Source organism: Poecilia reticulata, chromosome 5, assembly GCF_904066995.2.
Source record: "Poecilia reticulata chromosome 5, P_reticulata-male-v2, whole genome shotgun sequence".
Classification (NCBI taxonomy): domain Eukaryota; kingdom Metazoa; phylum Chordata; class Actinopteri; order Cyprinodontiformes; family Poeciliidae; genus Poecilia; species Poecilia reticulata.
Window position 1 is genome coordinate 32,729,045 of NC_088834.1, and position 17,538 is coordinate 32,746,582.

Here is a 17,538-nt window from a genome sequence, read left to right on the forward strand (position 1 = left end):
CTGGACGGATCTTGACTAAGTCCTATAGTGCTGAAGCCTCACTGAGAGCCGTTCTTTGTTCTTGTAATGCTCTGCGTACACTACAGTAGATATTTTATTTCATTAAAATATCTTTATATTTAATTGGCGAATAAATAAAATAAGAACACAGAGCATGCTCATTGCTCTTTGTTTTCGTCACCTGTCATGGTGGCAGACATTGCAGCAGGAGGGAGGATGAGAACAGTCACGATGCTCCTCCTGCTTGGTTACTTCTTGCTTATTGGGCCTTGGACAGTGTTCATAGTTGAGCATTGTTAATTGCTGTTTAATGGTGCAGACAATTATTATTTCTGACATTGGCAATATGGGCAACCGCCCAGGGTGTTATTTTTTAGGGATGGCAGGAGACCTCTGTGGATTGTGGCACAGAGATGAAAGCAAAACAGAATGAAGAAGAGTTTGAATTGTCACTGGTTAAATTTATTTCAGCTCTAAGTATTTAATATCTAGATGTTTTTATAGGAAAGTGAATCTTTCAGATCAATTTGAGAAGCAGTTTTGATAGGTGCACTTAATGTTATTGTCATGTAGCATGGGGTGCTGGTTTTGATTTGGTCTTGGGTTCGGTGGTCCAGACTAAAACTCTGCTACGTGGCTCCTTGGTTCCATGTCCTCCTCTGCCAGTTGGATTTCTTTCAAAATAAATGTGTGGCAAAAAAAGTGAAGTTCATGTTATGTTAGGACAGGAGACAAGATGTTTCCATCTCTGATATTATGATGCATAGAATCATATATCTAAGTCTAAACTATGTTACAGAGTAAATTCAATAAAAACATGCTTTATCTGTGGCATTGTTCATTAAAGTGGCACATTACTGATGTATTAAAATTAAATACGATTGGTACACTTAATGATATTAGTGATTAGGCAATGCATTCAGCAAGTACTTTTACTTTTAATACTTAAGTATTTTTAAAAGCCAGTAACTTTTCTACTTTTACTTAAGTAAAATGTTAATGTGGTACTTTGACTTTCACTTAAGTACATTTTTGTCTGTGTATTTGTACTTTTACTTAAGTAAATTTTGTGTACTTTCTCCACCCACTGGTCGGGACGGCATTTCTCATTTATGCATTCGCAGATGCGAACGTGTAGAGGCAACACCGAAGGTCACCACCTACGTCGTCGATTGTAATGCGAGCACCAGCAGCTGGGAGATGCACACGTGCCCTGCAGGGTTCGAACCGTGAGTGTGTCTCCTTTTCAGGGAGTCGTCGTCGTTGTGACAGGAATTTTCTGTGTTGTGACGATGTTTCTCATTTATTACTCAGCAGATCATGCACTGTCCCTGCTGTGTGTGATTTTCTCGACGACAACCGGGCTAGTGCTGACGAGTCGACTTCCTACTTTACATCATCCTCGTGTGCTGATCGGTAAGTCGATGGTTGAGTAACTGTGACTTCTATTTGTATGTCAGGGTAACTTCACTTTTCCGTACCCTAATGTTTATGTTTTCTTTAAACACCTTTTTCTCCACCTCCCATTATTTTCGCTTTGCAGAAATGTCGAAAACAAGAAGTGCCTTGATATTGCTTACATAAACCAGATACAACAGACAAACAGTTGTAGCTCAAACAGCTTTACGCCAAAAGATTATCGTCTACCAGGCCAATTTACTTTAGACTACACCAATGGCATAGAGATAAGCTTTCAAAACATGGACAATTTATGGAAGGCGATGTTTATGAGCCCTTGGTCAGATCCCAACCACTGTCTGCTGACGGGGATGAAATCGAGAGGTAGAGATGTGTTGCCTACTATGGCGGGTGATCTTACAATCCACGCCCTTTCCGGCCCAAACTCAGATACACCGTCATCGGGCGTATCACACATGATGGCACCCTCACCACAAACCGCATACTTTCAGAATACAGATAAGATGAAAAAGAGGGTAATAAACAAAAGGACGGCCCACAGAAGTATTCTGCGCAATGGTCAACTTCGAACAGATGCAACGACGCAGGGACACAGCAGAAAAACAGGCCCAACAATCTGACGAGATGACGCAGAAAGAGCGAATAAACCAAGGAGGCAATTAGCCTTCCATCAAGAGAAATTGGCCAACAAGACGAAGACGCCAACGTCGCCACGGCCAAAGAGTGAGTGTGTTTCTCGCACATCATCGTAACACAAATCATTTATGTCATGACGACGTTTACATTTATGCTTTCGCAGATGCGAACGTAGAGGAAACACGAAGTCACCCCTACATCGTCGACTGTAACGCCACCACAGCAGCTGGGAGATGCACACGTGCCCTGTAGGTTTCGAAAAGTGAGTGTTTCTCCTTTTCAGGGAGTCGTCGTGTGAAGGAATCGTGTGGTGTGACGACATTTGTCCTTAATGACCTGCAGATCATGCTCCGTCCCACTGTGGTGTGATTTTTTTGACGAAAACTTGGCTATGCTGGCGAGTCGAGCTCCTACTTTACGTCATTCTCGTGTGCAGAGCGGTAAGTCGACAGTCGAGTAACTTTGACTTTTACCTTGTATGTCAGGGTAACTTCACTTTTCCATACCCTAATGTTTATGCTTTCTTTACATACCTTTTTCTCCCCTTCCCATTCTTTGCGTTTTGCAGAAACGTAGAAAACGAGACATGCCTAGATATTGCTTACATAAACCAGATAAAACAGACAGACAGTTGTAGCTCGATCGACTTTAAGCCGAAAGATCAATGTCTACCAGGCCAACTCACTTTAGACTACACCAATGGCATAGAGACGATAAGCTTTCAAAACATGGACAATTTATGGAAGACGATGTTTACGAGCCCTTGGTCAGAACCCAACCACTGTCTTCCGACTGGGATGAAACCGAGAGGTAGAAGTGAGTCGCATACTATGGCGGGTGATCTTACAAGCCGCACAATATCCAGTAAAAATTCTGATACACCGTCATCAGGCGTATCAAACATGTTGGCACCCTCACCACAACCCGCATACCTTCAGAATACCGATAAGATGAAAAATGGGGTGAAAAACAAAAAGATGGCCCACGGGAGTTTTCTACACAACGTTCGACCTCGAACTGAGACATCGATTCAGGAACACAGTGGAAAACATGCCCGACAATCTGAGGAGATAACACTGAAAGAGCGGGTGAACCAAGGAGGGCAAATCGCCTTCCATCAAGAGAAAACGGCCGACAAGACAAAGGCCACAAAGGTCACCGCCACGCCCAAAGAGTGAGTGTGTTTCTTGCATATCATTGTGACTCAAAACATCTGTGTCGGGACCAGTGGTGGGAAGTAACGAAGTACAAGTACTTCGTTACTGTACTTAAGTACAATTTTCGTGTATCTGTACTTTACTTAAGTAGATTTAATAATGGATACTTTCTACTTTTACTCCACTACATTTTACAGTAAGTATCTGTACTTTCTTCTTTACTACATTTCTACAAAAGTGTCGCGTTACTCGTTACATCCAAGTCGCGTTACTCTTTTTTTTCCGTTAAAATGTGAAGTTCAGGAATTTAAGGTGGCGCCGTAAAATCAGAGCAATAACGTGACTTAGTGTCTGTTGTCACTCATCGGCTCCCCCTTTACTCGCACGCGGAGCTCCAAGACATGCGCAGTGGTTTCCTTTGAGTGTCAGTAATATAATAGCACTGCATACATCATAAGATATGGCGACATGTAAAATCAGCAGCACTTCACTTTCACAGACGGTGGGACTCCGTCCAATTTTTAGCGTCACTTGGAAGGAAAGCTTAAAGAAAGGTGAGCTCCGTGGACGTGATGCTAGAAAGCTAGCTGTATTGACTGAGACACATGTTGCATCTGCGATGAAAAAAAGTCACTCATGCCCTGAATTACTGTGTGGAGGTGTTGACTGAGGTGTTGCATATATGGGATAACGCTGTGGACAAAGTGCAATAAAGCAATATGACATTCATGAACGACCCGATTCTTCTGGACGGATCTTGGCTAAGTCCTATAGTACTGAAGCCTCAGTGAGAGCCGTTCTTTGTTCTTGTAATCTCTGCGTACACTGCAGTAGCTATTTTATTTCATTAAAATATCTTTATATTTAATTGGCGAATAAATAAAATAAGAACATAAGAACACAGAGCATGCTCATTGCTCTTTGTTTTCATCACCTGTCATGGTGGCAGACGTTGCAGCAGAGGGAGGATGAGAACAGTCACGCTGCTCCTCCTGCTTGGTTACTTCTTGCTTATTGGGCCTTGGACAGTGTTCATAGTTGAGCATTGTTAATTGCTATGTTAATGGTGCAGACAATTATTATTTCTGACATTGGCAATATGGGCAACCGCCCAGGGTGTTATTTTTTAGGGATGGCAGGAGAGCTCTGTGGATTGTGGCACAGAGATGAAAGCAAAACAGAATGAAGAAGAGTTTGAATTGTCACTGGTTAAATTTATTTCAGCTCTAAGTATTTAATATCTAGGTGTTTTTATGGGAAAGTGAATCTTTCAGATCAATTTGGGAAACAGTTTGATATGTGCACTTAATTTTATTGTCATGTAGCATGGGGTGCTGGTTTTGATTTGGTCTTGGGTTCGGTGGTCCAGACTACAACTCTGCTACGAGGCTCCTTGGTTCCATGTCCTCCTCTGCCAGTTGGATTTTTTTCAAATAAATGTGTGGCAAAAAAGTGAAGTTCATGTTATGTTAGGACAGGAGACAAGATGTTTCCATCCCTGAAATTATGATGCATAGAATCACATATCTAAGTCTAAACTATGTTACAGAGTAAACTCAATAAAAACATGCTTTATCTGTGGCATTGTTCATTAAAGTGGCACATTACTGATGTATTAAAATTAAATACGATTGGTACACTTAATGATATAGTGATTAGGCAATGCATTCAGCAAGTACTTTTACTTTTAATACTTAAGTATTTTTAAAAGCCAGTACTTTTCTACTTTTACTTAAGTAAAATGTTAATGTGGTACTTTGACTTTCACTTAAGTACATTTTGTCTGTGTATTTGTACTTTTACTTAAGTAAATTTTGTGTACTTTCTCCACCACTGGTCGGGACGGCATTTCTCATTTATGCATGCGCAGATCCAAACGTGTAGAGGCAACACCGAAGGTCACCACCTACGTCGTAGATTGTAATGCGAGCACCAGCAGCTGGGAGATGCACACGTGCCCTGCAGGGTACGAACCGTGAGTGTGTCTCCTTTTCAGGGAGTCATCGTCGTTGTGACAGGAATTTTTTGTGTTGTGACGATGTTTCTCATTTATTACTCAGCAGATCATGCACTGTCCCAGCTGTGTGTGATTTTCTAGACGACAACCGGGCTAGTGCTGACGAGTCGACTTCCTACTTTACATCATCCTCATGTGCTGAGCGGTAAGATGACGGTCGAGTAACTGTGACTTCTATAAGTTGTCAGGGTAATTTCACTTTTCCGTACCCTAACGTTTATGTTTTCTTTACACACCTTTTTCTCCACCTCCCATTCTTTGTGTTTGCAGAAATGTCGAAAACAAGAAGTGCCTTGATATTGCTTACATAAACCAGATACAACAGACAAACAGTTGTAGCTCAAACAGCTTTACGCCAAAAGATTATCGTCTACCAGGCCAATTTACTTTAGACTACACCAATGGCATAGAGATAAGCTTTCAAAACATGGACAATTTATGGAAGGCGATGTTTATGAGCCCTTGGTCAGATCCCAACCACTGTCTGCTGACGGGGATGAAATCGAGAGGTAGAGGTGTGTCGCCTACTATGGCGGGTGATCTTACAATCCACGCCCTTTCCGGCCCAAACTCAGATACACCGTCATCGGGCGTATCACACATGATGGCACCCTCACCACAAACCGCATACCTTCAGAATACAGATAAGATGAAAAGAAGGTAATAAACAAAGGACGGCCCACGGAGTATTCTGCGGAATGGTCGACCTCGAACTGATACAACGAAGCAGGGACACAGCAGAAAACAGGCCCAACAATCTGACGAGATGACGCAGAAAGAGCGAATAACCAGGAGGGCAATTAGCCTTCCATCAAGAGAAATGCCACAAGACGAAGACGCCAAGGTCGTCGCCACGGCCAAAGAGTGAGTGTGTTTCTCGCACATCATCGTAACACAAATCATTTTGTCATGACGACGTTTCACATTTATGCTTCGCAGATGCGAACGTGTAGAGGAAACAGCAAGGTCACCCCTACATCGTCGACTGTAACGCACACAGCAGCTGGGAGATGCACACGTGCCTGTAGGTTTCGAAAGTGAGTGTTCTCCTTTTCAGGGAGTCGTCGTTGTGACAGGAATCGTGTGTGTGACGACATTTGTCCTTAATGACCCTGCAGATCATGCTCCGTCCCCACTGTGTGTGATTTTTTTGACGAAAACTTGGCTAGTGCTGGCGAGTCGAGCTCCTACTTTACGTCATCCTCGTGTGCTGAGCTGTAAGTCGACGATCTAGTTACTGTGACTTCTATGTGTATGTCAGGGTAACTTCACTATTCCGTACCCTAATGTTTATGTTTCTTTACACACCTTTTTCTCCCCTTCCCATTCTTTGGTTTGCAGAAACGTAGAAAACGAGACATGCCTAGATATTGCTTACATAAACCAGATACAACACACAGACAGTTGTAGCTCGAACGATTTTACGCCGAAAGATCAATGTCTACCAGGCCAATATACTTTAGACTACACCAATGGCATAGAGACGATAAGTTTTCAAAACATGGACAATTACTGGAAAATGACGTTTACGAACTCTTGGTCGGATCCCAACCACTGTCTGCCGACCAGGATGAAACCGAGAGGTAGAGGTGAGTCGCCTAGTATGGCGGGTTATCTTACAATCCACGCGGTATCTGGCAAAAACTATGATACACCGTCATCGGGCGTATCAAACATGATGGCACCCCCTCCACAACCTGCATACCTTCAGAACACGATAAGATGAAAAATGGGGTAAAAACAAAAGATGGCCCACGGGAGTTTTCTACGCAACGTTCAACTTCGAACTGAGACACCGATGCAGGAACACAGTGGAAAATACGCCCGACAATCTGACGAGATGACACCGAAAGAGCGGGTGAACCAAGGAGGGCAAATCGCCTTCATAAGAGAAAACGGCCGACAAGACAAAGGCCACAAATGTCACCGCCACGCCCAAAGAGTGAGTGTGTTTCTCGCATATCATTGTGACTCAAAACATCTGTGTCGGGACCAGTGGTGGAAGTAACGAAGTACAAGTACTTCGTTACTGTACTTAAGTACAATTTTCGTGTATCTGTACTTTACTTAAGTAGATTAATAATGGATACTTTCTACTTTTATCCACTACATTTTACAGTAAGTATCTGTACTTTCTTCTTACTACATTTCTACAAAAGTGTCGCGTTACTCGTTACATCAAGTCGCGTTACTCTTTTTTTCCGTTAAAATGTGAAGTTCAGGATTTAAGGTGGCGCCGTAAAATCAGAGCAATAACGTGACTTAGTGTCTGTTGTCACTATCGGCTCCCCTTTACTCGCACGCGGAGCTCCAAGACATGCGCAGTGGTTTCCTTTGAGTGTCAGTAATATAATAGCGCTGCATACATCATAAGATATGGCGACATGTAAAATCAGCAGCACTTCACTTTCACAGACGGTGGGACTTCGTCCAATTTTTAGCGTCACTTGGAAGGAAAGCTTAAAGAAAGGTGAGCTCCGTGGACGTGATGCTAGAAGCTAGCTGTATTGACTGAGACACATGTTGCATCTGCGATGAAAAAAAGTCACTCATGCCTGAATTACTGTGTGGAGGTGTTGACTGAGGTGTTGCATATATGGGATAACGCTGTGGACAAAGTGCAATAAAGCAATATGACATTCATGAACGACCCGATTCTTCTGGACGATCTTGGCTAAGTCCTATAGTACTGAAGCCTCAGTGAGAGCCGTTCTTTGTTCTTGTAATGCTCTGCGTACACTGCAGTAGCTATTTTATTTCATTAAAATATCTTTATATTAATTGGCGAATAAATAAAATAAGAACATAAGAGCACAGAGCATGCTCATTGCTCTTTGTTTTCGTCACCTGTCATGGTGGCAGACATTCCAGCAGGAGGGAGGATGAGAACAGTCACGGTGCTCCTCCTGCTTGGTTACTTCTTGCTTATTGGGCCTTGGACAGTGTTCATAGTTGAGCATTGTTAATTGCTATGTTTAATGGTGCAGACAATTATTATTTCTGACATTGGCAATATGGGCAACCGCCCAGGGTGTTATTTTTTTAGGGATGGCAGGAGACCTCTGCGGATTGTGGCACAGAGATGAAAGCAAAACAGAATGAAGTGAGTTTTAATTGTCACTGGTTAAATTTATTTCAGCTCTAAGTATTTAATATCTAGGTGTTTTTATGGGAAAGTGAATCTTTCAGATCAATTTGGGAAACAGTTTTGATAGTGCACTTAATTTTATTGTCATGTAGCATGGGGTGCTGGTTTGATTTGGTCTTGGGTTCGGTGGTCCAGACTACAACTCTGCTACGTGGCTCCTTGGTTACATGTCCTCCTCTGCCAGTTGGATTTCTTTCAAATAAATGTGTGGCAAAAAAAGTGAAGTTCATGTTATGTTAGGACAGGAGACAAGATGTTTCCATCCCTGAAATTATGATGCATAGAATCATATATCTAAGTCTAAACTATGTTACAGAGTAAACTCAATAAAAACATGCTTTATCTGTGGCATTGTTCATTAAAATGGCACATTACTGATGTATTAAAATTAAATACGATTGGTACACTTAATGATATTAGTGATTAGGTAATGCATTCAGCAAGTACTTTTACTTGTAATACTTAAGTATTTTTAAAAGCCAGTACTTTTCTACTTTTACTTAAGTAAATGTTAATGTGGTACTTTGACTTTCACTTAAGTACATTTTGTCTGTGTATTTGTACTTTTACTTAAGTAAATTTGTGTACTTTCTCCACCACTGGTCGGGACGGCATTTCTCATTTATGCATGCGCAGATCCGAACGTGTAGAGGCAACACCGAAGGTCACCACCTACGTCGTAGATTGTAATGCGAGCACCAGCAGCTGGAGCTGCACACATCCCCTGCAGGGTTCGAACCGTGAGTGTGTCTCCTTTTCAGGGAGTCGTAGTCATTATGACAGAATTTTTTTGTGTTGTGACGACGTTTCTCATTAATGACCCAGCAGATCGTGCACTGTCCCAGCTTTGTGTGATTTTCTCAACGAAAACCGGGCTTGTGCTGACGAGTCAACATCCTACTTTACATCATCCTCATGTGCTAAGCGGTAAGATGATGGTCGAGTAACTGTGACTTCTATAAGTGTGTCAGGGTAATTTCACTTTTCCGTACCCTAACGTTTATGTTTTCTTTACACACCTTTTTCTCCACCTCCCATTCTTTGTGTTTTGCAGAAACGTCGATAACGAGATGTGCCTTGATATTGCTTACATAAACCAGATACAACAGACAAACAGTTGTAGCTCAAACAGCTTTACGCCAAAAGATTATCGTCTACCAGGCCAATTTACTTTAGACTACACCAATGGCATAGAGATAAGCTTTCAAAACATGGACAATTTATGGAAGGCGATGTTTATGAGCCCTTGGTCAGATCCCAACCACTGTCTGCTGACGGGGATGAAATCGAGAGGTAGAGATGTGTTGCCTACTATGGCGGGTGATCTTACAATCCACGCCCTTTCCGGCCCAAACTCAGATACACCGTCATCGGGCGTATCACACATGATGGCACCCTCACCACAAACCGCATACTTTCAGAATACAGATAAGATGAAAAAGAGGGTAATAAACAAAAGGACGGCCCACAGAAGTATTCTGCGCAATGGTCAACTTCGAACAGATGCAACGACGCAGGAACACAGCGGAAAACACGCCCAACAATCTGACGAGATGATACCGAAAGAGCGAGTGAACCATGGATGGCAATTAGCCTTCCATCAAGAGAAAACGACCGACAAGACTAAGGCGCCAACGGTTGTCCCCACGGCCAAAGAGTGAGTGTGTTTCTCGCACATCATTGTAACACAAATCATTTGTGTCATGACGACGTTTCATATTTATGCTTTCGCAGATGCGAACATGTAGAGGAAACAGCGAAGGTCACCCCATACGTCATCGACTGTAATGCCAGCACAAGCAGCTGGGAGATGCACACGTGTCCTGCAGGTTTCGAACCGTGAGTGTGTCTCCTTTTCAGGGAGTCGTTGTTGTTGTGACAGGAATCGTCTGTGTTGTGACGAAGTTTGTCCTTAATGACCCTGTAGATCATGCACCGTCCCCATTGTGTGTGATTTTCTCAACGAAAACTTGGCTAGTGCTGGCGAGTTGAGCTCCTACTTTACGTCATCCTCGTGTGCTGAGCAGTAAGTCGACGATCTAGTTTCTGTGACTTCTATGTGTATGTCAGGGTAACTTCACTTTTCGGTACCCTAATGTTTATGTTTTCTTTACATACCTTTTTCTCCCCTTCCCATTCTTTGCGTTTTGCAGAAACGTAGAAAACGAGACATGCCTAGATATTGCTTACATAAACCAGATAAAACAGACAGACAGTTGTAGCTCGATCGACTTTAAGCCGAAAGATCAATGTCTACCAGGCCAACTCACTTTAGACTACACCAATGGCATAGAGACGATAAGCTTTCAAAACATGGACAATTTATGGAAGACGATGTTTACGAGCCCTTGGTCAGAACCCAACCACTGTCTTCCGACTGGGATGAAACCGAGAGGTAGAAGTGAGTCGCATACTATGGCGGGTGATCTTACAAGCCGCACAATATCCAGTAAAAATTCTGATACACCGTCATCAGGCGTATCAAACATGTTGGCACCCTCACCACAACCGCATACCTTCAGAATACCGATAAGATGAAAAATGGGGTGAAAAACAAAAAGATGGCCCACGGGAGTTTTCTACACAACGTTCGACCTCGAACTGAGACATCGATTCAGGAACACAGTGGAAAACATGCCCGACAATCTGAGGAGATAACACTGAAAGAGCGGGTGAACCAAGGAGGGCAAATCGCCTTCCATCAAGAGAAAACGGCCGACAAGACAAAGGCCACAAAGGTCACCGCCACGCCCAAAGAGTGAGTGCATTTCTCGCATACCATCGTGACTCAAAACATCTGTGTCGGGACAGTGGTGGGAAGTAACGAAGTACAAGTACTTCGTTACTGTACTTAAGTACAATTTTCGTGTATCTGTACTTTACTTAAGTAGATTTAATAATGGATACTTTCTACTTTATTCCACTACATTTTACAGTAAGTATCTGTACTTTCTTCTTTACTACATTTCTACAAAAGTGTCGCTTTACTCGTTACATAAAAGTCGCGTTACTCTTTTTCCGTTAAAATGTGAAGTTCTGGGATTTAAGGTGGCGCCGTAAAATCAGAGCAATAACGTGACTTAGTGTCTGTTGTCACTTATCGGCTCCCCTTTACTCGCACGCGGAGCTCCAAGACATGCGCAGTGGTTTCCTTGAGTGTCAGTATATAATAGCGCTGCATACGTCATAAGATATGGCGACATGTAAAATCAGCAGCACTTCACTTTCACAGACGGTGGGACTTCGTCCAATTTTAGCGTCACTTGGAAGGAAAGCTTAAAGAAAGGTGAGCTCCGTGGACGTGATGCTAGCAAAGCTAGCTGTATGACTGAGACACATGTTGCATCTGCGATGAAAAAAAGTCACTCATGTCCTGAATTACTGTGTGGAGGTGTTGACTGAGGTGTTGCATATATGGGATAACGCTGTGGACAAAGTGCAATAAAGCAATATGACATTCATGAACGACCCGATTCTTCTGGACGATCTTGGCTAAGTCCTATAGTACTGAAGCTCAGTGAGAGCCGTTCTTGTTCTTGTAATGCTCTGCGTACACTGCAGTAGCTATTTTATTTCATTAAAATATCTTTATATTAATTGGCGAATAAATAAAATAAGAACATAAGAACACAGAGCAGCTCATGCTCTTTGTTTTCATCACCTGTCATGGTGGCAGACGTTGCAGCAGGAGGGAGGATGAGAACAGTCACGCTGCTCCTCCTGCTTGGTTACTTCTTGCTTATTGGGCCTTGGACAGTGTTCATAGTTGAGCATTGTTAATTGCTATGTTTAATGGTGCAGACAATTATTATTTCTGACATTGGCAATATGGGCAACCGCCCAGGGTGTTATTTTTTAGGGATGGCAGGAGAGCTCTGTGGATTGTGGCACAGAGATGAAAGCAAAACAGAATGAAGAAGAGTTTGAATTGTCACTGGTTAAATTTATTTCAGCTCTAAGTATTTAATATCTAGGTGTTTTTATGGGAAAGTGAATCTTTCAGATCAATTTGGGAAACAGTTTTGATGTGCACTTAATTTTATTGTCATGTAGCATGGGGTGCTGGTTTTGATTTGGTCTTGGGTTCGGTGGTCCAGACTACAACTCTGCTACGAGGCTCCTTGGTTCCATGTCCTCCTCTGCCAGTTGGATTTTTTCAAAATAAATGTGTGGCAAAAAAAGTGAAGTTCATGTTATGTTAGGACAGGAGACAAGATGTTTCCATCCCTGAAGTTCTGATGCATAGAATCACACATCTAAGTCTAAACTATGTTACAGAGTAAACTCAATAAAAACATGCCTTATCTGTGGCATTGTTCATTAAAATGGCACATTACTGATGTATTAAAATTAAATACGACCGGTACACTTAATGATATTAGTGACTAAGCAATTCATTCAGCGAGTACTTTTACTTTTAATACTTAAGTATTTTTAAAAGCCAGTACTTTTCTACTTTTACTTAAGTAAAATGTTAATGTGGTACTTTGACTTTCACTTAAGTACATTTTTGTCTGTGTATTTGTACTTTTACTTAAGTAAATTTTGTGTACTTTCTCCACCACTGGTCGGGACGGCATTTCTCATTTATGCATGCGCAGATCCAAACGTGTAGAGGCAACACCGAAGGTCACCACCTACGTCGTAGATTGTAATGCGAGCACCAGCAGCTGGGAGATGCACACGTGCCCTGCAGGGTACGAACCGTGAGTGTGTCTCCTTTTCAGGGAGTCATCGTCGTTGTGACAGGAATTTTTTGTGTTGTGACGATGTTTCTCATTTATTACTCAGCAGATCATGCACTGTCCCAGCTGTGTGTGATTTTCTAGACGACAACCGGGCTAGTGCTGATGAGTCGACTTCCTACTTTACATCATCCTCATGTGCTGAGCGGTAAGATGACGGTCGAGTAACTGTGACTTCTATAAGTATGTTAGGGTAATTTCACTTTTCCGTACCCTAATGTTTATGTTTTCTTTAAACACCTTTTTCTCCACCTCCCATTATTTTCGCTTTGCAGAAATGTCGAAAACAAGAAGTGCCTTGATATTGCTTACATAAACCAGATACAACAGACAAACAGTTGTAGCTCAAACAGCTTTACGCCAAAAGATTATCGTCTACCAGGCCAATTTACTTTAGACTACACCAATGGCATAGAGATAAGCTTTCAAAACATGGACAATTTATGGAAGGCGATGTTTATGAGCCCTTGGTCAGATCCCAACCACTGTCTGCTGACGGGGATGAAATCGAGAGGTAGAGATGTGTCGCCTACTATGGCGGGTGATCTTACAATCCACGCCCTTTCCGGCCCAAACTCAGATACCCGTCATCGGGCGTATCAAACATGATGGCACCCTCACCACAAACCGCATACCTTCAGAATACAAATATGAAAAAGAATAAAAACAAAAGGACGGCCCACGGGAGTAATCTGCACAATGGACGACCTCGAACGGAAACAACGAAGCAGGGACACAGCAGGAAAACAGGCCCAACAATTTGACGAGATGACACCGAAAGAGCGAATAAACAAAGGAGGGCAATTAGCCTTCCATCAAGAGAAAACGGCCAACAAGACGAAGACACCAAAGGTCGTCGCCACGCCCAAAGAGTGAGTGTGTTTCTCGCACATCATCGTAATACAAATCATTTGTGTCATGATGACGTTTCACATTTATGCTTTCGCAGATGCGAATGTGTAGAGGAAACAGCGAAGGTCACCCCATACGTCATCGACTTAATGCCAGCACAAGCAGCTGGGAGATGCACACATGCCCTGTAGGTTTTGAAAAGTGAGTGTTTCTCCTTCTCAGGGAGTCGTTGTCGTTGTGACAGGAATCGTCTGTGTTGTGACGACATTTCCTTAATGACCCAGCAGAACATGCCCCATCCCACTGTGTGTAATTTTTACGAAAACGGCCTAGTGCTGGCGAGTCGACCTCCTCCTTTACGTCATCCTTGTGTGCTACTGTAAGTCAACGATCAGTAACTGTGACTTCTATATGTAGTCAGGGTAATTCACTTTTCCGTACCCTAAGTTTATGTTTTCCTTACACACCTTTTTTCCCATCCATTCTTTGCGTTTTGCAGAAACGTAGAAAACAGACATGCTTTCTTACATAAACAGATACACAGACAGACAGTTGTAGCTGAATGGCTTTACGCAGAAAAATCAATGTCTACCGGCCATTAACTTTAGACACACCAATGGCATAGACACGATAAGCTTTCAAAACATGGACAATTTATGAAGACGATGTTTGAGCCCTTGGTCAGATTCCAACCACGTCTGCCGACCGGATGAAACCAAGAGGTAGAGGTGATGCCTACTATGGCGGTGATCTTACAAGCCACGTGATTTGGCAACACTCTGATACACGTCATCGGGCGTATCAAACATGTTGGCACCCTCACCACAACCGCATACCTTCAGAACACGATAAGATGAAAAATGGGGTAAAAAACCAAAAAGATGCCCACGTGAGTTTTCTAGCAACGTTCGACTGGAACTGAGACACCGAGCAGGAACACAGGGAAAAACGCCCGACAATCTGACAAGATGACACCGAAAGAGCAGGTGAACCAAGGAGGGGCAATCGCCTTACATCAAGAATGGCGGGACAAGATGAAAGCCACAAAGGTCACTGCCACGCCCAAGAGTGAGTGTGTTGCTCGCACATCATGGTGTGACACATATCGTTTGTGTGTGACGAATGTTTCCATTGTCATTCACAGATGCGAACGTGTAGAGGCAAACCGAGGTCACCACGTAATCGTCGCTGTAAGGCGGGCACAGCAACTGGGGCTGGACACGTCCGCTGCAGGGTTGAACGTGAGTGTGTCTCCTTTTCAGGGAGTGTCGTCATTGTCACAGGAATTTTTGTGTTGAGACGACGTTTCTCATTAAAGACCAGCAGATCTGCACCGTCCCAGCTGTGTGTGATTTTCTCGAACAAACCGGGCTGTGCTGATGAGTCGAACCTCCTACTTAGTCATCTCATGTGCTGAGCGGTAAGTCGACGGTCGATAACTATGTTCATGTAGTAATTCCATTTTCCGTACCCTAACGTTTATGTTCTTTACACACTTTTTTCTCCCCTCCATTCTTTTCTTTGCAGAAATGTCGAAAGAGAGTGCCTTGATATTGCTTACATAAACCAGATACACAGACAAACATTGTAGCTCAATGGCTTTACACCGAAAGATCATGTCTACCAGGCCAATTTACTTTAGACTACACAATGGCATAGACATAGTTTCAAAACATGGACAATTTATGGAAGCGATGTTTACGAACCTTAGTCAGATCCCAACCACTGTCTGCCAACCGGGATGAAACGAGAAGTAAGGCGAGTCGCCTACTATGGCGGGTGATCTTACAAGCCACTCCGTTTCCGGCCAAATCTCAGTTACCCCGTCATCGGGCGTATCAAACATGATGGCACCCTCACCACAAACCGCCTACTTTCAGAATACAGATAAGATGAAAAAGAAGGTAATAAACCAAATGATGGCCCACTGGAGTATTTTGCGCAATGGTCAACCTCAAACATATACAACGACGCGGGAACACAGCGGAAAAACGCCCAACAATCTGACGAGATACACGAAGAGCGAGTGAACTTGATGGCAATTAACTTCATTCAAGAGCACGACCGAGAGACATGATGAGTCTTGCACGGCCAAGATGGTGTGTTCTGACATATCTCACAATATTTGTGTCATGACGACGTTTCATATTTATGCTTTCGCAGATGCGAACATGTAGAGGAAACAGCGAAGGTCACCCCATACGTCATCGACTGTAATGCCAGCACAAGCAGCTGGGAGATGCACACGTGTCCTGCAGGTTTCGAACCGTGAGTGTGTCTCCTTTTCAGGGAGTCGTTGTTGTTGTGACAGGAATCGTCTGTGTTGTGACGAAGTTTGTCCTTAATGACACTGTAGATCATGCACCGTCCCCATTGTGTGTGATTTTCTCAACGAAAACTTGGCTAGTGCTGGCGAGTTGAGCTCCTACTTTACGTCATCCTCGTGTGCTGAGCAGTAAGTCGACAATCTAGTTAATGTGACTTCTATGTGTATGTCAGGGTAACTTCACTTTTCCACACCTTAACGTTTATGTTTTCTTTACACACCTTTTTCTCCCCCTCCCATTACATTCGTTTTGCAGAAATTTCGAAAAGAAGACGTGCCTTGATATTGCTTATTTAAACTAGATACATCAGACAAACAATTGCAGCACTAAAGGCTTCACACCGAAAGATCTATGTCTAACAGGCCAATTTACTTTATACTACACCAATGGCATAGAGACGATAAGCATTCAAAACATGGACAATTTATGGAAGACAATATTTACGAAGCCTTGGTCAGATCTCAACCACTGTCTTCACATTCCTTCATTGAATTTCTACAACATTCTGGTGTCTGAAGTGGGATCCAGCGTGTCAGGAGGCCGTGGGTGAGAGGAGATCAGATGCACTGACCAGCCTGAATCTTCAGCCCACCTCCAACTTAAATGAGTGGAATCTGAGGTCTCGTCCCCATGGCTTCTGGCCACCAGGATTCATAAGGACCTTAGTAAACTTCATCGGGTGAGAACTGTTTAAGGATTATTACTGGGTTTGACTCAGACAGCTGGGATCCAGTGAGAAAAGTGCAAAGGGGAGTTAGGTTCAACTCAAAGATAGTTTGGTTAATCTTTATGTCACAGGGTGATAAAAAGCGTGGTTCTTAGCACTTCTACACCTTAAGGAACAAAGGCCAGAGAGAGACGTCTCTCTGAAAAGGTTAAAATGGAATCTAGATCCTCAAAAGGTTCACAGCAGTCTGACTCATTACCAAGCAGTACCATTTATAATTTAATGAGAAAGAAATATGGGGAAGGATGTTTGAGTTGTGTGTTAATGTGGGAAACTAAATATGGTTTTCCTGAAGGGGGAAGTTTGAGTGTGAATCAGTTGGGACGACTGAAAGAAAATTTTGAAGTGGAGTGGGAGAAAGAGAAAAAGAAAAAGCAGGTTAAGAGAGACATTTTGGAAAGAAAGGATCTGCATGATGAATGTATGAAGGTGTGGATGGGAGAAGCGAGACGTAGAGAAAAGAAAATGATAAGTGTTAATATGGCAGGGGGGAAAGACTTAAGCGGAGCA

At 42.9% G+C, this 17,538-nt stretch overlaps 2 long non-coding RNA genes across 2 annotated transcripts; both read left to right on the forward strand.

The window, feature by feature from the left end:
* Window positions 1–2,256: 2,256 nt before the first annotated feature.
* LOC145551744 (uncharacterized) lies at window positions 2,257–6,741 on the forward strand. Its single transcript, XR_014087636.1, has 3 exons — window positions 2,257–2,317; window positions 6,348–6,446; window positions 6,571–6,741. It is a non-coding gene; the product is annotated as an uncharacterized LOC145551744 (long non-coding RNA).
* Window positions 6,742–6,971: 230 nt separating this feature from the next.
* On the forward strand, window positions 6,972–9,702 carry LOC145551589 (uncharacterized). Its single transcript, XR_014087453.1, has 4 exons — window positions 6,972–7,171; window positions 9,014–9,117; window positions 9,206–9,304; window positions 9,432–9,702. It is a non-coding gene; the product is annotated as an uncharacterized LOC145551589 (long non-coding RNA).
* Window positions 9,703–17,538: the final 7,836 nt, after the last annotated feature.